At 41.3% G+C, this 22,148-nt stretch overlaps 1 pseudogene; it reads left to right on the forward strand.

Annotated features, from left to right (window-relative positions):
* The first annotated feature begins 407 nt into the window (after positions 1 to 407).
* LOC139448681 (uncharacterized) lies at positions 408 to 12,931 on the forward strand (annotated as a pseudogene).
* The last annotated feature ends 9,217 nt before the right edge of the window (positions 12,932 to 22,148 follow it).

The following is a 22,148-nucleotide window of genomic DNA, read 5'->3' on the forward strand; positions in this document are numbered from 1 at the left end:
AAATATAGGTTAATCAACTAATATCGGTAAACTAATATGACTATTCTCAAAGTAAATTCAATGTAGTGAACGCACTAACTGACCGCCGCATACAAGATATTCTATGTTTCACATATGCGGCTAAACACACGGTCGCTCCAGCTGTGGGATAGTGGCCCATTATGCTAGTATGCCCAGGCATGCTGACACAAAGGGAACCAGTGATTAGTCGGTTAACTTCACGTCACAGGGCCGGCACAAATGGTCAGTCCGACTGGGAGATAAGGGTCAGTTAGGCAAGATGACAACCTACTTGAACATAACCTCAAACAATGACACAACCATCCATGGTTACATCTGATCAACCGCAGACACCTTGTGATCTTTAGTTATGTAATTTAATGAAGGCCTGAGTTGTATACTAGTATATGGTGCGGTCGGTGGTAGCAACTTCACTCTGCTTCCACCGACTGAACGCCAAGAACTCATCCGCCTTCTCTGTTCTTCAAGGTCAGTTATTATTGACTTTAAATGTTAACTTATTCTGTCAGCTACGATCTTCATACGTTAGGTGTAGGTTAGGTCAATTTCGACTGTATCGTAGCGTTGTGGAAATTATCATTGACTAAATATGTAGCTGACAATGCTTTCTTCGCAAAGGTATTTTTGTGTATTAGTATACTAGTTGCACGGTATATACCAATACGAGTATGTGTACCAATGTCAATAACAAGTAAGTCCCTACATTAAGAGACACATACTCTTAACAATGTCTTGCCTGCAACTTAGTATATATGCTCTGTCGTGGGTATATAGATAGCCTGGAAGAAGTAAAGGCGGCCTGTTAACCAAGCTGTCTTAGCTAAGACAAATCTTAGCGACTTACGACCAAAACTACGACTGCCATAAGAGCTATTCTTAAACCTATCGTAGCCGTGTCCCAGAGACGACAGCTGTCGCGGCTTAGACAGGGAGCTCTCTTCTGTCGAAGATAGAAAGCGTCGGGTGTTTTCCCGTGACGTCATAAGGGAATTCCCTTGACGTACATTGACAGGCAGACGATACCTGTCATCTGTGCGCCGTGGACTCACCTCCGAAACATAAACGCTTCCACCGATTAAACACCAAGAACTTAGCAGACCTCTTTGTTTTTCACGGTGCTAATTCCCCAAATAAACTAGTGACACTCAAAAGACGTCTACGTCACACAAAATACCCTCTACGTCAGTCGAATGATGATGGTGCGTGGCCCTATAGATAACAATGTGCGGAAATGACAAATTGAACATGTAAGAATGTGAGTGTGAGTGAGTGAGTTCGGTGTTACCGCTGCTTTTTACAGTATTCCAGTTATATCACGGCGTGTCAGCTTAATGTGGGAGGAAAGCCCGAAGTGATGCAGGTCTCAGACTTTTACCACTTCGATGAAACCCACGAGCACGGGTATGGTGCTGACAAACCTAAAAACATAATCAGGGCGATCATAGGTTTCCTAGTGTGTTCCAGGGACGCAACACACCCGCACCCCTTCAACCGCCCACCCCTAACCAAACCTTTAAATCCGCCCCTTGCATAGATAGCTCCTTTATTATTTGTATATGACAATATTAAGATATTTGAATTTTTTTCTCTAAAATATTTTCTTATCAGAGATAGATATAGATGTGTATCTATGTATATGTATATTCATTTCTCATCATATCTTTCTCATGCTTCTATTAATTTGAGCAGGACAACTTTTGTCACATTAAAATAACTGCTCCACACAATTCCCACAGTGAAAAATCTCAGACCAATCACAACAGATGCCACCGGTCATAATGACCTATATAACGATTTATACTACATTGTGGCAAAGTGGGATAATTCGACTACACTCAGTTATAATGGACAGGTCCAGAAAAAAACCTAAGTACATTTCAAACGTGAAATAATTCCGGTTATTTTAGTATAAAGAACATGAAATCACTGATCAAGTTGAACATGTGGTTTAATTACTAATAACAATAAAAAGATAATGTACTTCCAATTATGGGAGTTCATAGCCATATTAACTATATAGCCATATAAGAAGGAACTTCTACCCTTTTATATTTCTGAGACAATCAAATATCAGGAGATATGTTTTTAAGAACTTACTATAACTGAGAGTGAGTGAGTGAGTATGGTTTCACGCCTCTTTTAGCAATAGTCCAGCAATATCAAGGAGGGGACACCAGAAATGCGCTTCACACATTGCACCTATGTCCGGATTCGAACCCAGGTCTTTGGCGTGACGAACGAACGCTTTACTACTAGGCTGCCCGACCGCCCACTTTAACTGAAGGAATATGTTGATCTATAAGGACGACTAACCCACATTGTGCAGAGCATGTTGTGTACCGACAAGGAGGAAGGTCATGCGTTAACTACAGCCTAAGCAAAAAGCGACCGACATGTGTTCACGTTTGAATGATTATCTGGGCTATGTACGCTTGTTGTTTGAACATGCATTAAACCCAAGTGTCATGGGCGGAATAACCAGCTAAAACAGTATAATCATCCACACAAATGTAAACCGAGTCATCTCACAATATAGTTACACAAGTTTGCTACGTCTCGAGCGTTACCTGTTAAACGAATTGTTTAGAACAGTATCCACACCACGCAGTTGTGAAACTTGTAAAATTGCGCCGCTATTGATCGACGCTATTGAGTGGGAATCACATACATGCGCAGTGATGACTCCACTGCTACACCACTGCCACGAACCAATTTGGGTATCACGTGACCAGATTATTCTCTTGTTTGTAAACATGCGTGCTTATTCTGAAATCAGAGCAGAATTTTACAGGCCTTTTCAGTGCGCTTTACATATTCACCATGTGTAATTAAATACACATCTCACTACAACAGTGAAGAGCACGACAATATGCACTGGGGAATTGTGGGGAGCAGTAATTTTATGTGGCTAAAGTTTTCCTTCCCAAAGCAATGAAAGCGAGAGAAAAATATACTAATACAATACTATACTATACTAGGTGTAAGTAAAGTAACAAAATGCATTAATATATTTTTGTTTTAGAAATGTGATTGTTTTGCAACGATAGCGATACATATCTTAAGTTAGTCGTGAATGGACTGCTCCCTTATGCTAATAATACGTGGAGAGCTAATTCCACGTGAGTAGTTATTCTTAGTATACGGGAAACGTAAATTTTGTAACATGTAGGTCGACATGTTGGTTTATTTGAAATTTCAAGCCACGCATTTACGGAAACAAAACATGCAAATCATGGCGTGGAATGTTGATGCTATTCTTTTCCAGCAATAAGAGATACTTCAAAATCGTCTTTATGTAGTTAATTGATGCATCTGACCGTTTCTGGCCATTAGCTGACATTATTAAACCATTTATGTGTGATCCGATGTCCTTTTTTCCTCAAGGACTAATTTTCTGATTTTCACGGTGTGTACAAAAGAAGAACTGTACTCCGGAGATCGTAAATATCAGCATAATATAAAATATGTTCTGAATATGCTTATTCATGAACAACGACGACATCTCAATTTAAATGTAATATGGCTGAATTCCACATTCTACATACCACACTTATGATTGTTTGGATGCTCATGTTCACAGGAAATATTTGGAATAGTTATATATATTCCGTATTTTGAATAAACCCAGTTCCCGTTTGTTTTGTTTTTCAGTGCACCGCACATGGCCACATGTGAAACATTTGGTAGCAAAGTCAAAGCAAAATCGGAGTAGTGTGTCGGCGAATATGCATCAACCGGTATTTTTCAACCGTTTATTGGAATTCAATGTACAGCCGTAGCTCTGGTCGCTATCATATAATTTGTGTCCCATGGCGCAAATCTATTTGCGTCTGTACCGTGTTCCACTGACCTCGATAATCTGCTGGATGAAGGCACATCTCTCTACATAGTTAACACCGAAGGCTATGAGGGGTATTTAGGTCATAATAAGCTCCGAGCAGCCACTGCCTCAAGCGATATTGTCTACATAACAGATCAGTTTTATGGACCGTCACAGGTGCTTCAAATATTGAAGCAGGGAAAACAAATTTCATAGAATCATTTCAACAAGCAATATTGATATCCTAGTCACTTTTGGTAACTTGTAATGATGTCTCTGTTGAATTTTTACGGATTTTGATTCGTATGCATTATTTGACTCTCATCTGCAAAATGGTTTGGGTCAGACTGATCCGAATGGACAAGCAGTTTTACTTCTGTTTAGTAGTATGGATGAATTGTTATGTTACATCTTAACAGTGTATCAGGCGACTATGCTTGTCGTAATAGGCGGCTAACGGGATCGGGTGGTCAGGCATTGTTTGATGCATGGCATCGATCCCAATTGCGTGGATCGATGCTCATGATATTAATCACTGGATTGTCTGGTCCAGACTCGATTATTTACAGAACGCCGTCATATAGCTGGAATATTGCTGAGAGCGGCGTTAAACGACAAACCAATCAATCATCATCATATGAACTCAAACCAGTCATTGTTACAAGTAAACCACATGTCACAACAGTTACTGACACTGGATAAAAAACAGTACATAGAAAAAGACCAAGTAACTCAACTCATCATGATCACAATTACTATTCTTTGTAAGAAAGAAATACAAAAAAGAAACTGACCAAAAAAACATAAAACAAGAGACGAGGAATCTCCGTTATTGATTGGTCCCGGTATTGAAATGTTCTCCATCTACGTGATAATATTTTGAATATGTGCATCTGTGGTTGTGACAAAAAGACCTTATCTAGTACGACTTTTTTGCCATATGGAGCCCTTAGTATTCTCATTTACATTATTATAACCAAATGTCATTTGTAAAAAGAATGTGATCTATTATTTGAGTATCTGCATCTGCCAATGTTGTTGGCAGTTTTGATACTATTTCCACATGTTTGCATTTGTGCCAGAAATTGCTTTCATTTCCTTCGATCTACTTTTTAAATAAAGACCCAGGTTAGAAATGGTCTTCAGCAACCCATGCTTGTCGTAAGAGGCGACGAACTGGATTGGGTACTCAGGCTCGCCGATTTGGTCGATGCATAACATATTCCAATTGCGTAGTTCGATGTTCTCGGTGTCAATCAATGGATTATCTTGTCCAGACTCACGCCGTCATATGGCTGGAATACTGCTGAGTGCGGCGTTAAACAAGAAACTATTTTTAAATAGACCTACCCTGTGCAAATGTATCAACTGTATTGTCGAATACTCAAAATAAATAATATGTGTTTCCACAACAGCGTTGTGTTATTTGTGGTTAGTATAATTATGCTTCTTCATGCCTTTCAGTAACATCATAATTATGCGTTTGTGAGGCATCACATATGGCGGGTCTTGTCCTTTGTTAACATTGGTTGTGGGGCATCGAAGCCCAACAGAGAGCAAGCGTTACGTCCACTTTGATCAATAAAGTTTGTTTGTGTTTTGGGTCCCGTGTCTTTTTAACGCCACAATCAGCATTTCAAGCTATATGACGGCGGTCTGTAAATAATCGAGTCTGGACCAGAAATTACAGTGATTGAGATCATGAGCATCGATACACGCAACTGGGATTCGATGACATGTATCAACCAAGTCAGCCTGACTACCCGACCCAATATGTCGTCTCTTACGACAAGCATGGGTTGCTGAGGATCTATTCTACCCTGGATCTTCACTGGTCGAATCGGGTTGACATCCACTGACATTCCTTGTAATGGATTCAAAATTTGCATAGATCACAAATAGAACCCTAAATTGTTTCTGGATGCTTTTAAATGTTAGCCAACTTTCTTCCTCACTTTTGGGAAATTTCACTTTTTGAAGACCATGGTTAAAACAATATGGAATGTGGTTTTCTAGAAGATCGTTCCTAATCAAGTCATGTAGACAGCATCGGCAATACATTGTTGATGTACAGAGTTAAGTCCTGTCCCCAATGATACGCCTAAAATGTCAGATCAAACAGTAATGTCTCTTATTCCCCTGACTAACAAGTTGGTTGGTTTGTTCTTTAACGCCGCACTCAGCAATATTCCAACTATATGACGGCGGTCTGTAAATAATCGAGTCTGGACCAGACAATCCAGTGATTAATGTCATGAGCATCGATCCACACAAGTGGGATCGATGACATGCATCAACCAAGTCAGCGAACCCGACCACCCGATCCCGATAGTCGCCTCTTACGACAAGCTTTGGTTGCTGAGGACCTATTCTACCCCGAATCTTCACGTTTCTCAGAAGCAAGACGACAGTTCTCTTGAAATTCTGTGAACGGGGAACGACTCCGTCTTCTTCATCATAGCCAAACACGTTGATTGAAATTAGATTTTGTTTTTCAATTTTAGGAATTTGAGATATAGATACGGGCATCTCAATGCCAAGTAGAGAAAACTCGGAATCGCATATGATGTATTTACTCACTCTGTATGCAACATTCGATTTATCTACAGGATATAAGCCTGCAAGAACAAAGCAAATGCAACATGTTTTATCTCCATTCTTAATAATCAGAATGGCTTGTTTATCAGCCAGGTATTTAGGTAAGGCAAATTACACGTAACTAGATGTTATCAGAGGAGCATACTATCTATATCATGCCTCAAAGTGAGATTGACCTATCGGAGAGCAGAACTACTAACCCACATGAGCCCGTATACTGTTAGTAAAAATCCATGATGGTTGATACTGACTTAATATGAGACCGTATACCGTCAGTAACAGACATTTTGGATTTTCCAACACCCACCTCACATATTTTACATGGAAATTTTGGTACCGAAATTCGTTATTTGACATTATTTTGTGTTTTACTATCATTAATTGTGATGATCCAGGAAATTAATCTGTATTTTAGGTCAAGTTCGTGACTTTATTGATAAAGATTATAGTTAAAGTTTTCAACAAGGTTTGGCCTCTAAGGTTTGAAGAGTGGTCTCCCTTCGAGATTACTTGAGAGAGAAGGAACAGGATTTAGACTTTGAAAATGTCGATGTTATGCGTCTGAGTGAGTGAGTTGGGTTTAACGCCGCTTTTAACAGTATTCCAGTTATATCACGGCGTGTCAGCTTAATGTGGGAGGAAAGCCCGAAGTGATGCAGGTCTCAGACGTTTACCACTTCGGTGAAACCCACGAGCACAGGTATGGTGCTGACAAAACCTAGAAACATAATTGGGGTGAACCGGGATTCGAACAATCATAGGTTTCTGGCGTACCCAAGGGACGCAACTCTGCACAGCGAATTGCGGCGCCTTAGACGACTGGGCCACCCGTGCCCCGTTATGCGTCTGAATGTAGTGTTGTCTTATTTCTATGTGGTTGCGAAGAAACCGGACCGTGACCACTATATACAAGGCAAGTTGTTTGAAAACTTCAGACACTCTCTAAATTGCTATCTAGGTACCCCACTTATCAACAAAGATATTGATATTATTAAAGATGCCAGATTCAGTCATGCTAATGCAATTTCAAAGCTGCCTTGGCTGAACGAAAGCGAATGGGAAAAGGCAATATTGACCACCATCCTATGATCACAGCAGACAACAGACAAAAGCTGTTTCAATCTCTGTTTATGTCAACAACTACACCAACAGGGCTTCTCAACAAAGTTTCAGTTTGATATCTGGTTGTGTTTCTTTAGACGTGGAACAGAAAACATGCAGGCAATGACAAAGGATACGTTCAAGATTAAATTCAATCATTCTGGTCTGAAACATGTTGAAAAACAAGAGGAAGAACTCACAAAACTCACCGTGAAAGGGACCGTGAGACATTTTCTGCAATTATGCCTGAATCTCCTGGCAATATCTACTGTCCTGTTGCTTCAGTTGAGAAGTATCTCAATCCGCTTCATTCCAACTGTCCACGTATGTGGCAAAGACCCAAGGACGTCGGGGGAAAACGCTCAGCTCATTTATGTCAAAGCTCAGCAGAGATGCATAGTTGTCAGCGATCAACACAAACCACTCCACTAGGGCGACTGGGGCAAGTGTTTTGTCGGAACAAAAGTTTGGAGCGGCCCACACAATGTCTGTGACAGGCCACAAATATGTCTCATCTCTGGCTGTGTACCAACAAGTGACCCACAGTGAGAGATTTCATATGGGACGCGCCCTGACTGCCTCAATAACAAAGGACACAGATTCTCCTGCCCCACTGACGTCATCCACTCATACATGTCCAGCACTACCCGCACCACCACAGTCTAGGCCAAGACAACCAGCATCCAGACCAGACGCCACTGCACCGATAGTCTTCACGTCTAAAGCGTGTGCCATGACCGATTTCCCCAATGATGGTGATGGTGATGATGATGATGGTGATGGTGATGACGATCTTGCTCAGCTTGATATTGACAGTATGTTTCAGAGTAACCAAGTGTCTCTACAAAGCACACATACAATACGTAATATGCTCATCTTTCACAACTGCACAATCGGCAGTTTAAACATCACCATAAATATTATACAAGTAACGCACTGTACTGAATATCAAGGCCATGCAGTGGCTTTCTCTTTGCCGATGGTGTATTCTTGACGACATATCACAAACTATTTATCAAAGCGTGATAACTTGTTTGAAAGTTCACAGTTTAGTGCTTTATATATTCCATCTCCCTTTGACCCTTCACGTCAACGTATGGTTGTAAGTGTTAAGTTTTCATTTTGACATGACACGTTGGATGTGTAGACTTTTCGGCTGAATAAATTCGTTATGGTGTTTTTCGTTGCCGTATACGATGTCATATTACGTGAGCAGAAGACTTACTGGGTTCGGCTGACGCCTCGCTCAATATGTTTTTCTGCTAACCTAATACGACACCGTATACAGCAACTAAAGACACCATAACTAATAGTGTTGATCTCCAAATGAATAATATGGTCTAATATCCACCCACTGACCTCACCCTGAAATACCTGTAGGGGATCAGGTGGTGTCGGGTTCATTAGCTGTAGATACGGGCATCTGCAGTGAGACGCTTAAGACTCAGCAGCTGACAGGCGTGATTTCTGTATGTATCTGCCGTCAATAGGTTGGTTGGTTGGTTGGTTGTTTAACGCCGCACTCAGCAATATTCCAGCTGTATGACGGCGGTCTGCAGATAATCGAGTCTGGACCAGACAATCCAGTGATTCATATCATGAGCAACGATCCACGCAAATGGGATTGATGACATGCAGCAACCAAGTCAGAGAGCCTGACCACCCGATCCCGTTAGTCTCCTTTTACGACAAGCATAGTCGCCTTTTACGGCAAGCATGGGTTGCTGAAGACCTATTCTACCCCGAAATCTTCACGGGTCGCCGTGAATAGGACTCCATACCTCTGGTTGTCATGAAATGTTCGCACATGTCCCAGAAGGTCTGTTTATATGACTTGTTTTAGAGATGACAAGGGTATGACTTCTGTACTTCACACTGCGTCTGTGGTGATACGTCTTCTTTCTTGCTGACCTGTGTGGCCGGTAACTCGATTCGCAGTGTTTTCACACTGTCTAAAACTCTTCTTTATCTTCCAGAGAACAGAACAAATGTAATAAATAGCTTTCTGTGAATGTTCATTTGAATTGTCTTTCTTCCTACACTTCTAACTGTTACATTGAGACCCGTGAACATCCGGGGTAGAATAGGTCTTCAGCTACTCATGCTTGCCGCTTGTCGTAATAAGCGACTAACGGGATCGGGTGACCAGGCTCGGTGACTTAGCTAGCTTGGTTGATGCATGTTACTGTATCTCAATTGCTTGGATCGATGCTCATGATGTCAATCACTGGATAGTCTGGTCCAGACTCGATTATTTACAGACCGCCGTCATATAGCCGGAATATTGCTGAGTGCGGCGTTATACAACAAACCAACCAACCAACCAACCAACCATGTCAAGGCGTGTGTTGAAAACAGCGGCCTGGTGGTCTATAAGCACGTCAGGCTGGTGAGAGTTTACGTCCCTTTATTGCAAGGATACGCTGGTTGTGGTTACCATCCCGACCAGAGTCGCGCCAGCATCATATCCGCCCTGATGGGTTTCACCAAGTGGTAAACGTCTTCGACAGGCGTCACGTACAGGTTCCAACCCAGGTACGAGGGTCACCAAAATTATATATTTTTCATCGTAATCCCTTTCACATTAATACACTTTTGCTCCGATGATGGAGGGATTTTGTCCTAGTTTCGTAGAAGTCCTACTCTTGATTGTCTGTCACAAAACGTTCGAGTCTAAATGGGTTCCGGCTAGAGCTCTCTTCATGTTTGGGAAGAGATTGAAGTCTGAGGGAGCCATATTAGGTTGATGCATGTCAATCACAGGATCACAGATTATATAACGTACAGTCCGCCGTCATATAGCAGGAATATTGCTGAGTGCGGCGTTAAACAACCAACCAACCAACCAAATTTCGAAGATCGATGTTCATGATGTCAATCACTTGATAGTCTGTTCCAGACTCAATTACCTACAGACCGCCGTCATATGGCTGAAATATTGCTGTGTGCGGCGTTAGAAACAAACGAACAAACAAACAAAACAAAGTTATGAAAGAATCATACGTATAATCACACGATTTTGTTAGTGAATACCGAATATACAAGGCAGTTTGCATTATCGTGTTGTGTACAACAATAACACATTGTCTCGTCAGCGCTCCTCGTTTAGTTGCTGAAGGAATCGAATACATCCAAACAAAGACAGAGGTTTGACTACGTCAACAAAGTGTTCATATACTCACAGACAAAAGAAACGCGAACTATAGAAACATACAGAGAAGTATATACGAAGAGATGTTTCCAACGTGTACCACTTAAAAACAAAACTAACAATCAGACCAGTGTTACCACAGAGTGTGTTCTTAACACGATGTGTTGCACGTGATTTCAAAACTTTACGTGCTAATCCTGCACGAGACAAAAGGTGCATCTCGAGTCATGGATCTATGACGTCATATGTGATGCTTTAATGAGCGTCGGTTTACACAACATAATAATATGTTCATTGTGCATCGAAACAATCTAATATCTCTTGAATATTCTTGAATATGAGTCATTCTTCATATTAACCAACATGTATGGAAATCGCTTTTCTTTTGCCGGGGGGGGGGGGGGGGGTGGTAAGGGGGAGTCTAAAGCGCCGCTGTTCGCTGTTCAGGGTTGCGTCCGTTGGGCACGCCAGAAACCTTTGATTGTGGGTTCATTGTTTACGCTGGATATCCAGCTTAGGCCTATTTAGGCACCTACTTTTTGCTATAACATTATGGATACTGCCATTGAATTGTGTACTGATACTCTGTTGTGTACTACCATTGTAACTACTTTGCAGTAATGTGCATTGACCTGAAAACCTAGTTTATTAAACAAAGCAATTGTTACTTGAATTCCATTTCTTTGTTGTATGGGGGGTACGGGTGACCCAGTCGTCTAAGGCGCCGCGATTCGTTGTGCAGGGTTGCGTCCGTTGGGCACGCCAGGAACCTTTGATTGGGGGTTCGAATCCTGGTTCGCCACGATTATGTTTCTAGGTTTGTCAGCACCATACCCGTGCTCGTGGGTGTCACCGAAGTGGTAAACGTCTGAGACCTGCATCACTTCGGGCTTTCCACCCACATTAAGCTGACACGCCGCGATATGACTGGAATACTGTTAAAAGCGGCGTTAAACCCAACTCACTCACTCACTCTTTTGTCGGTGAGTATATTATTGCTCAAAACAAGTTCAGTGGTGCGATTCTACACTTTTCAGTAAGAATATAACAAAATGTTCAGTAAGGAACAAAAAAGAATACACGTATTCAATAAGGCCATTTATATCGTTTCATTACATTTGTTGTAACGATCGATATTAATTAAAATAGAAGCTCAACTATACATTCTATGTATTCTTAGTTTCTGATTCTATATCCTATTATTACAATTATTCCTTAGTTACCGAGTGCACTGACCACGTAATATCCTTTATATCCCTACCTATCTGATATATATACTAAATGATGGAGCGTAGCCCTAGCGTGGCAGCCAGGCCGAATTAGATAATCCAGAGTCACTGGTTTGTGACGGCCAGTTACATTGACAGCAACTGACTTATATTATCCACAGAAATATATTTAGGTTTGGCTAGTTGTAAGATAAAATATTGAGAAAAATACAAAACGTATTATTGAAATATGACCACTATCATTATGGATTAATTATAGTGATTTTAGAACTATGACAATATTGACATATGTTTTTATTAATATGTTTCATATTCCCCAAAGTAGACGTATATGTACACACGTATGTGTACATAAGTAAAACTTCATATGAACACTTATCGAAATATACGTAATCTCACTATAGTGACGCAGTGAACAGCTGCAAAATTGTTGATTCGGCGTAAAGCAATATTCACTCACCCACTCACTCACTGAAGTGACTTCTGAGACAACATTCTGTTCTATGGTGTCGGGATCTATCCCTAAACAATCCTGAGACAATATTAATGATAAATGAAGCTTGCCGTTTCCATAGTTATGTAAATACTATTATCAGTACAACAGAACACGAAGAGTGTTAAATGTCTCCCAAATTGCCAAATCAGCGAAAAAGGAGAAATAAATATAACCATGGGATTACCATTGTCTTCAGCACCAATTACGTCTACAAGAAAAATCAGTAGTAATCGGAAGTGCTGCAGAATCTAATACCTCTGTGATGTTGACCTCGATGAACCCAAGCTCAGGCCGGAATTATATAGAATCATCCTGATTGAGGCATTCCAGGACACGTCATCGTCGTCGAGGTCAGGGACGCGTACTCCCACAGAACAGAAAGGAAGTCCATGCTGCAGCTGTTCAACAACATGGCAACGCTATTGAACGAGTTTGGTCTGAAGGAACGGTGCTTGAGCAAATATGCAAGCAAGCATGCTTGTGCGACGTGTTGTTCTTGCAATAGCCATGACTAGTCACGTAATACACTAGACATGTATCGGGTGAAAATATTGTGGAGTATCGCGGTATATAATTTGTTTCGGGTTTGACAGTTATGGAAAACATGTTCTTGGAGGAACAATGTAAGAACATTATTGAGACGATACATCACAATTTTGTAGATACTCATTATGTAATAGATCGCATGTTAAGGTAAGTCTTCTTCTTGTGAGGTGAGGTGAGGTTAGATGAGTTGAAATGAGCTTTAAAGTCGCTTTCAAGAATATAGCACTTGTGTATGTGGCTTCTTGTATCAGTTCGGACTTATACTGCTTTTATTGTAGAAGCCCACTTTAACATGAATACGACACTATGACACAGTATACCGACTCCGAGCCGACTACTCCCTGTTTTATCCCGTAAATGCCAGGCAGGGTAACAACATGTACCACGTTTTAAAGTATTTGTTATGACGTGGCAGGGTATTGAACCCCGACCTTTCGCTCCCTGGGCAGACGCTCTACCCACTAGACCAATGAGGCCATCTTCTTTTGGTATGACGTGGCAGGGTATTGAACCCCGACCTTTCGCTCCCTGGGCAGACGCTTTACCCACTAGACCAATGAGGCAATCTTCTGTTGGTATGACGTGGCAGGGGATTGAACCCCGACCTTTCGCTTCCTGGGCAGACGCTCTACCCACTAGACCAAGGAGGCCATCTTCTTTTGGTATGACGTGGCAGGGGATTGAACCCCGACCTTTCGCTTCCTGGGCAGACGCTCTACCCACTAGACCAAGGAGGCCATCTTCTTCCTGTGACGAGGTGGTAGGGTAGACGTGCAGTTTATGTGTTCGTTTCTAAAAACCCAGTTTCAGTTGGCAGAATTAGTACCATGTCCGACGCAATTCCCTGTTTTGATTTGTACCATATGTTCCCGAGTCACCGACGCAATTCCCTGTTTTGATTTGTACCATATGTTTCCGAGTCAGGTGAACGATTGACTTTCCTTTGCATGTGTTTGTGACAGGTACCACCGGTGCTCACTTTTTCGCGAACACCTGGTATCATCACTTTTTGGTAGTGATTCAAAGACACATGCTATAGTCCGAATCGTACAATCGACTAGGTTTTGTTGCTGTAATTTTATCCCTATTACACATTTTACTTTCAACGTAGCTTTGTCCCAATGATTCACCATGAAAGGCCTGGTTAAGTCATTCCAAAATAAATGATAGACATTCAGAGCCTTCAGAACATGGTCCGCAGTGCTGTCCTGTAACATGGCTTTTACATGGTGTTGCCACACCTCCTTACTTGTACTTACTGTTGCCTGGCGGGTGCTATCGCTGGAACGAGACATGCGTACCCTTTTCGCGAACACCTGGTGTCATCACTTATTTTGAGTGACCCATTCATATAATTTTCGTCACTGTTGTGCCAGTTACGCCCAATGGTTGGTTGGTTTGTTGTTATTCCAGCTATATGACGGCAGTCTGTAAATAATCGAGTCTGAACCAGACAATCCAATCATTGATACCATGAGCATCAATCCACGCAATTTGGATCGATAACGTGCATCAACCAAGTCAGCGAGCCTGACCACCCGATCACGTTAGTCGCCTTTCACGACAAGCATAGTCACCTTTTACGGCAAGCATGGGTTGCTGAAGACCTATTCTACCCCGGAATCTTCACGGGTCTACGCCCAATGGAATCTGTTCGGGCAGATAATTGAGACTGAAGGCTCTGTACAGGCTCCGAAGTTTGATATTTAACGAACGAGTTTGATACGACATATGTTCGAGATGGATTATTCTCTAGCTGAATTTTGAATTGTGTGAAATCCATTCGATGGGACATTGATGGACATGCGGCGTAAAACACACTGCACTCGCCAAACCATTCGTCTACTCAAACAACACTGATGCTTATAAACATATGTATATCAGAAGTTCGTTTTGGGGCGGGACTTGTTATGTTATAGTGGCATTTATCGTGGTAAAAGTTCTGGAATATTTGCTGTTACTTATGCAGTCACGTGTTCTTCTTGCGGCCTCCAGAACCCTTTTACTTTAACTGTTACAGATGCTATGTCGTACGGTGTACCATTGATCCAATTAGATCGTGCTCGTCTGGGCCATCGAAGAAAGGTTGAAAGGGCATTGTGTGGAATAACGACATAAGTGTTAAGCAATCGCTCAACGCCGGCGGGTACAAATGTGGACGTGCTGGCCTGAATTGAAGGCTGTTAGCATAGCAATTATGCCCTGCTGCTTGACTTCAATGAAACTAACTTAGTGTCAGCTAGGTTGGCTAAAATGTTTGCTTGTTATCAGACGACCCGGGTTCAATTCCCATTCTCCACCCAGGGTAGCAACAAGTGCCATATTTTAACGTTTTGTGGTATGACGCGGGCAGGGTCGAACGAATGTCCTTCCCCTCTCAGGGCAGACACACTAACTAATACACCACGTAGGCGGGAAATATGAAGAGACAAAACTGATTATATCAAAAGTGAGTGAGTGAGTGAGTATGGTTTTACGCCGCTTTTAGCAATATTCCAGCAATATCACAACGGGGGACACCAGAAATAGGTTTCACTCATTGTACCCATGTCGGGAATCGAACCTGGGTGTTCGGCATGACGAGCGAACGCTTTAATCACTAGGCTATCGGACCGCCCCTTATACCAAGAAGGCAAATCCGACGAGTATATCTTGTCCAGCCCACGGACGTAATGTTCGTTTAAAACTTACACATACAATTGCTGGACTTGGGTGTAGAAACGCAATATTTAAGGACCTACACCCATGTTTAACTGTAAGGGTGGTATCCTGGATTTGCAAAACAAGGATTGTGTCATTGGTAACAAGCGTCTGGAATAAAGGTCAAGGACACGATATAGATATTCTATGACCGTCGAAGTTAAACAGCAGGATTTTGTCTGGCACTCAGCAACATTCCACAAATATGACGGCGGTAGGTAAATACCTTGATCCTGTGATTGATATCATGAGCACGATGTTGGGATACGATGATATGCATCAACCAAGTCTCCGAGCATCATCAGCCTTTCCATTTAGTCGACTCTTACGACGTATTTTCGTTCCGGGAATTCGGGATTCCCACAGGTATTAGCAATAGGGAGATATTTGACATTTTCCAAATGAGGCGAGTTTTGAAGTTAAATTGACAGGTGACCTTGAGCTCTTTTAGATATCCCTAGTATTACCATTAGAAATAGCTTGAATGAAGATGCATAAGAACACAGTGGCATCATCCCTGTGGGTAATTGAACTGCTGAACTTTCTGCAACATAATTTAAATCCAAGAATATTTTGTTGAGTAGCAATTGGCTCTCTGTGTTTCCCCGTACAATCAGTAGACGGCCGTAGCATGTCTGTGCCCATTAGACTAATGATGGATTACATGGACAAACTGAGGCTTAAATGAGACCAAAATGAGGGTTTTGTATTTCCAGTCATGCTTAGACTCTATGAGAGCAGGGAAACAGTTGTCTCTATGTGTCATCCAGGGAGATATGTCTTCTTGACGATCGTGAGGTCAAATAAGGCAACTCCATCAAAACCTATTCCTGTCATTATTTAGAACTTGTAACGGATCCATGACAACATATGACGTGCATGTACATTAAAGCGATACAAAACGTGAAACCATAAAAGCGTGTTGTCATGTTGATGATTACACTGATCATCAGGTTGTATTTGCTTCATGTCCCCTATCCTTAAAGAAGGGACTGCCATGCGTGTCTATCTGCAAACTGGCGAGCAGCACTTGTCCCTCAGTATCATCAGGAACTATCTTAAATGTCAGCATGTCTGCCAAGTGGTTCAATTCAAAATGCCAACGTCAGAATAAAGTCTGTCTGGAATATCTGCCCAAAGAGATTCCATTTGGCGTATGAAGGCAATATTGTGATCAAAATTATTTTTATAGATCACAGAAAAGATCAGTGATGACACCAGGTGTTCGTGAAGGTTAGCATGTACTGCTTTATCGGTAGCACCTGCACTCAACTCATACTAGTATTCATTGAAGAAGTAAGCACCAGTGAGGCTTGAGGTGTGAAAACTCCATGTACAGGTCATACAATGGGAAAGCATCACGCATCATGTTGACAAGCGACATATTAGGTAAATGTCCTTAAATGTCTGATATAAAACTCCTGGTATGCCTGAACCAGGCCTTTGATGGTGCGTGTCCTTGCTTTCATTTAACTAAATTAATGGAAGCAGACCAGACAGGAGAGGAGCCAAACTAGTGCCCATGGGGATGCCTACTACTTGTCGAAATGAAATTTCCAAATTTTGACAAATATATTGTCAATCATGAAATCAAGGAACTCAAACATTTGGGTAAAAAACAGAATGTTAGTATAGGGATCGACCTTTTTTTATTCTGTCTGTCTCTGTGTTCTATGTTGGAAAGGGTGAGGCAGGCTATTTAGAAAAGCAAAGAGGCCAAAGTTACCCTACACGCTCATCGAATATCAAATGGTCGATTCGTTAACAGATATATTCCTACCAGATGATAATCCTCAATTCCCTCTTCTATTTGGTTCACTAATTAGCGGCTGTGGCATTTTGGCTTGACCAGCCAGGACATCAATCATTTATAACATGCAAAGTGATAGTAATGCACTAATCACTTTCACAGACACCTTGTGTGTCAGGGGACACTGGTCAACGCCGTTCTGTCTACACCACTTTTTCATTACAGAAGCAATAATTATCCACTATATTTCCAAATAAATCCGCCGAAGGAGGTTATAATTACATGGTGATTACATATCAACCTGTATAAGCTTCTAGGGTTAGAGTGGGTATGTCAATTGTAACGAACGAAATTGCAAAAGGGACACTCAGGTCTGAAGCTCAGTCACGTGTTGTAGTTCAGCATCAATTAATCATTTTGCCAATCAAACCACATTGGCCCATGAGAAAGCACGAATTTGTCATTTTGTCCGAAATTTTCGAACCTGTTTGACTTTCTTCAAAGTCGAAGATATTACTCATATTATCTTTGAGGAACATATTGTTTTTGTATCAAATGATATATTTTCAATCAACATTGCACATATATTGATCTCGGAATTTCGATCAATTAGAAAACGGGATAAATGGTAAAAAACGTTTGTCATGATGATTGAGGTGCTTGACAAACTATCGCAATAACATTACAGTAGTTGTAACTAAACTGACTGCAATAGGGATTTGTGTGTGTGTGTGTGTGTGTGTGTGTGTGTGTGTGTGTGTGTGTGTGTGTGTGTGTGTGTGTGTGACGTTCACTTGACATATTTGATTTTCTGAAAAATAATATTTTGTGAGTGTACGAATTAATTCTTTGGCTCCATAACCCGAACACTCCTTCAACCCGGATGATCTCTCACATGGCAGCGCCTTAAATCACTGATTCCCCCTTGCCCTTTGTAACCAAAGGTGACTTTGTGATACTGACGAGACCCACTTGAATTGTTATTCACGTAAAGTGTGAACATTTTTTCCACGCTTGAGCATTTAAACAGTTTTCTTCATTAATCCTTATCTGGCTTTAAGGTTATAGCAACCCAGAGATAAATTGACTCACCGGCTGAAAGAGACGTATTATAATCGTATATAACCCATTTAACATTGTTATGAACAAATCTTTTTGCAATGTTAGGCATTTCAAGTTAATGCTTGTTTAATTTGGTAGCTTATTCATTGATTTTGCGCTGAAAGCAAATCGTTTAGGCCAGTAATGATCAAAGCATGAATGTTAAAGCTGGAAGTACGGATCAATGCCAAAACCTTCAATCCGTTTAATACGAATCGAACCTGTTTACAGTGAAATAAAATAAAATTCAACGACGATAAGAAGTGTGACACCTAAGACGTTTAAAGAATATATTGATAAAGGAGTGTGCGCCTTCTGTCCGTTTAATCAGTAAAGTAAAGACGATTCGACCCATTTCTTCAGTGCAACGTGGGAAACGGGCTCAGAAGGAGATACGCTGACCCGACGCTGTACCCAAGACGCTATTTCCTTCAGTGTCAAGGAACTGACGATGCTTTCCGAATTTCAACATGGTATTGACTACCTCGCTCATCTGGCATTATGTAAACCGCCTTCATTTGATAGGGTCTCACCAAGTGTTCGTGCATCCGACCAATCTTGTAGGAAATCTGTTATTTCATTATTGGCGTTCTTGTCATCCAGTCAGAAGAGCGGTCACTTTTGAATGGCAAATCGTTAGTGCCATTGATTCTGTAATAACACAAGTACCGATGTCCTTCCTTTGATTCAACTGTGAGGGAGTAGTGCATTACTGTTCCTATCACGTTCCGTAACTAATCACCGTGGTCGATATATCTATATTGGATTTGTGACATCCCGTCAAACCTTATAACCTATTCGAGACACTGTGGCTATTATTGGTTAATTCTGGTCAGTTAGTGTTATATATTTATATTTTTGGATATATAAATGGTCATGTCAGCAAAATCGGACACGTCGAAAACGCGGATATTGGTAATGTATAGGATTCCCCGATTTGGTATGCACATTAGATTAGCTAACTCAGTAAGCATTAACTATTGGATCGTGTTTATCAGTAGTGAAAATCGAACGAAGTTATAAAGGGTAACAGGAAGACGGATCGTATATCATTCCTCAACCCTCTGGTGACTCAATGTCCATTAGATTCCTATTCGGACCAGTGTTACAGACGATGTAGGCCGATGACAGTGTCCCAGGAGGGGCAGAAATTGGGTGGAAACGTTTTTAGTGTTGTGAGAGAATTATTCCAGTGATGTGATTCTTGATAGAAGGAAGTTCGGTGTTTCCCTAGACAGTGATGAATGACTTTACAGTATTTCATTAACCTTTCACATCCTGCAGATTTGCGTTTAGCACTTCACATCCTGTATTAATATGTCTTCACCCTTTACCTCGTGTCGAAGATCCGGGTTAGAAGTTATCTTCAGGAACACGTGCCTGTCGTAAGAGGCGACGAACAGAATGAGGTGGTCAGGCTCGCTGCCTTTTTTTATGCATGTCTTCGAATCACAGTTGCGTAGATCGATGCTCATGACGTCATTTACTTGATTGTCTGTTCCAGATTTTACAGATTACAGCTCGAATATTGCTGAGTGAGTGAGTATGATTTTACGCCGCGTTCAGCAATATTCCAGCAATATCACGGCGGAGGACCAGAAACAGGCTTCTTACATTGCACCCATGTAAGGGCTCCCACCCGGGACTTCGGCGTAACGAGCAAACGCTTTAACCACTCGGCTACCCCACCTTCCATGCCGTGAAGATAATAAATCTTGGTTCATAGTTGAAAAATCAGTGAACCTGTACCTTCCGCCGAAAATGTAGTGGTCTGGAGGGGCTGTGGAGATTTATCATACTTTTTAGGTAAAGATATATACGTATCCTGTTATAAAGCTGTAGTCTTGAATCGGACCGCCTCCTTAGTCTAGTAGACCGTCGGTCCGGAGGGTTAAAGCTTCTGGGTTCGATCCCCAGTCGCGTAACACCAAGAGACGTTAAAAGATGGTGCTTGTTGTTACCCTGCCTGGCGCTCGGCATAAAGGGGCTAAAACAATGACTGGTCGGCGCGGAGTCAGTATACTGTGTCTGATCGGGGCATTTATGTTAAACTGCGGCATGGTATCTCAGAGGGCGGGCACTATAAGCTTGAATATACATGCTGTAAGGCCTGATCAAAAACTTTTAAGAAAGAGCACTTATCAGAAAGAGCATGCTCATGTTTTTTGTGGAAATGAAGGGAAACAGTGGCAAGGTAATGTCATAGTTCCCACCTTTTTAATGTACAGTAAACTACGGTTATAACGAACTCAAAGGGACTACTATTTATAGTTCGTTATAACCGTAGATCGTTATAAGCATATACACAGCATAACTATAGCAAATAGTCGGGACTAAAAAGTTAGTTCGTTATATCCGTCAGTTTGTTATAAGCGTGTTCGTTATAACCGTAGTTTACTGTATGTCTGAATGGCAAAATGATGAAAAGTTTCTCATCTGTAAGTATAAGTTAGAGCACATGGACTTTGTGTTTCATCGTTGAAATGGTTAGTGGCCTACATGCAAAGAGCCTTTGGGTCTAAAATGTCACTTTTAACAACATTGTTTTGAAACCGTATTTAAAACGTTATTCACGAAATCTATCTTTAACTGTGAAATATGTTCCCTGTGTCTTTGTCACATTCACCTCGCTCTTTGGTGACTCGGCAAGGCCGTAGTTGACTTTTTTGACGGGGGGAGGGGCAAATATTTTATCACTTGTATCACTTGATTCAAATAAAACTGTTTTCTATGAAAAAATCCCCCCGCGTTTGACATTAGCTAACTGTGGACTGTAAAACATATCTTATTTTGAAGCTTATGAATTGTATTTTGGTGGTCCAAAGATATTGTAGTTAAATAATATAATCAGAAGTCAAAGTGTGATTTTTCACCCATAAGGTCCCTCATCTCATTGTTGGTCACAAATAGTATCACACTGAATAAATCACATATATACCGGTTCATGAAAAGGATTAACCATCAGTGTTGATGTTGGAAAATTTGTCATTGTCAATTCCACTTGATTTCTTCCATTGACAAAAGACAACATTTGTTAGCCATCGGAAAGTGAAATTGTTCGTGAAATTGTTCCATCATCAAGTTAGTTGCACGGTCAAAGACAAAGTGGAAACTGTTTCAATTAACGTAACCATCAGTTTGGTTTCATACAAATGATACAAAGAAAATTAGTAGTACTGAACTTGCCAACTACTCAAATGAGCAAATACTCACGGGAAGAGCCGATATAAGCTAAAGCCTGACTTTGTTTGAATCAGGCGGTGGGGTAGCCTGGTGTGATTAAAGTATTCGGCGGTCACGCCATACAGCTGAGTTCTATTTCCCAGATGGATAAACTGTCCATTCTTCCTTTCCAACTCCGTAAACGTGGTCAGGTCAGCAAACGCGAACACAGTGAAAATGCGAATACTTTGTCTAAAAGTAAAGTACAAGACCAGCCGATTTGCCTTGAGCATTAGATTGTAAGCACTAAGTATTGGGTCGCGTTTCTCAGTTGTAGCTAAAATCGACCGAAATTATAACAACCCACAAGAAGACGGATCGTTTATCACCCTTCATCCCCCTGGTGACCTGATTGTCCATTGGATATCTATCCAGACCAGTTTTACAGAATGATGTAGGCATGTTACAGCTTT

The sequence above is a fragment of the Haliotis cracherodii genome, unplaced genomic scaffold, assembly GCF_022045235.1.
Source record: "Haliotis cracherodii isolate W230 unplaced genomic scaffold, xgHalCrac1.p SCAF_7, whole genome shotgun sequence".
In the NCBI taxonomy this organism is placed as follows: Eukaryota; Metazoa; Mollusca; class Gastropoda; order Lepetellida; family Haliotidae; genus Haliotis; species Haliotis cracherodii.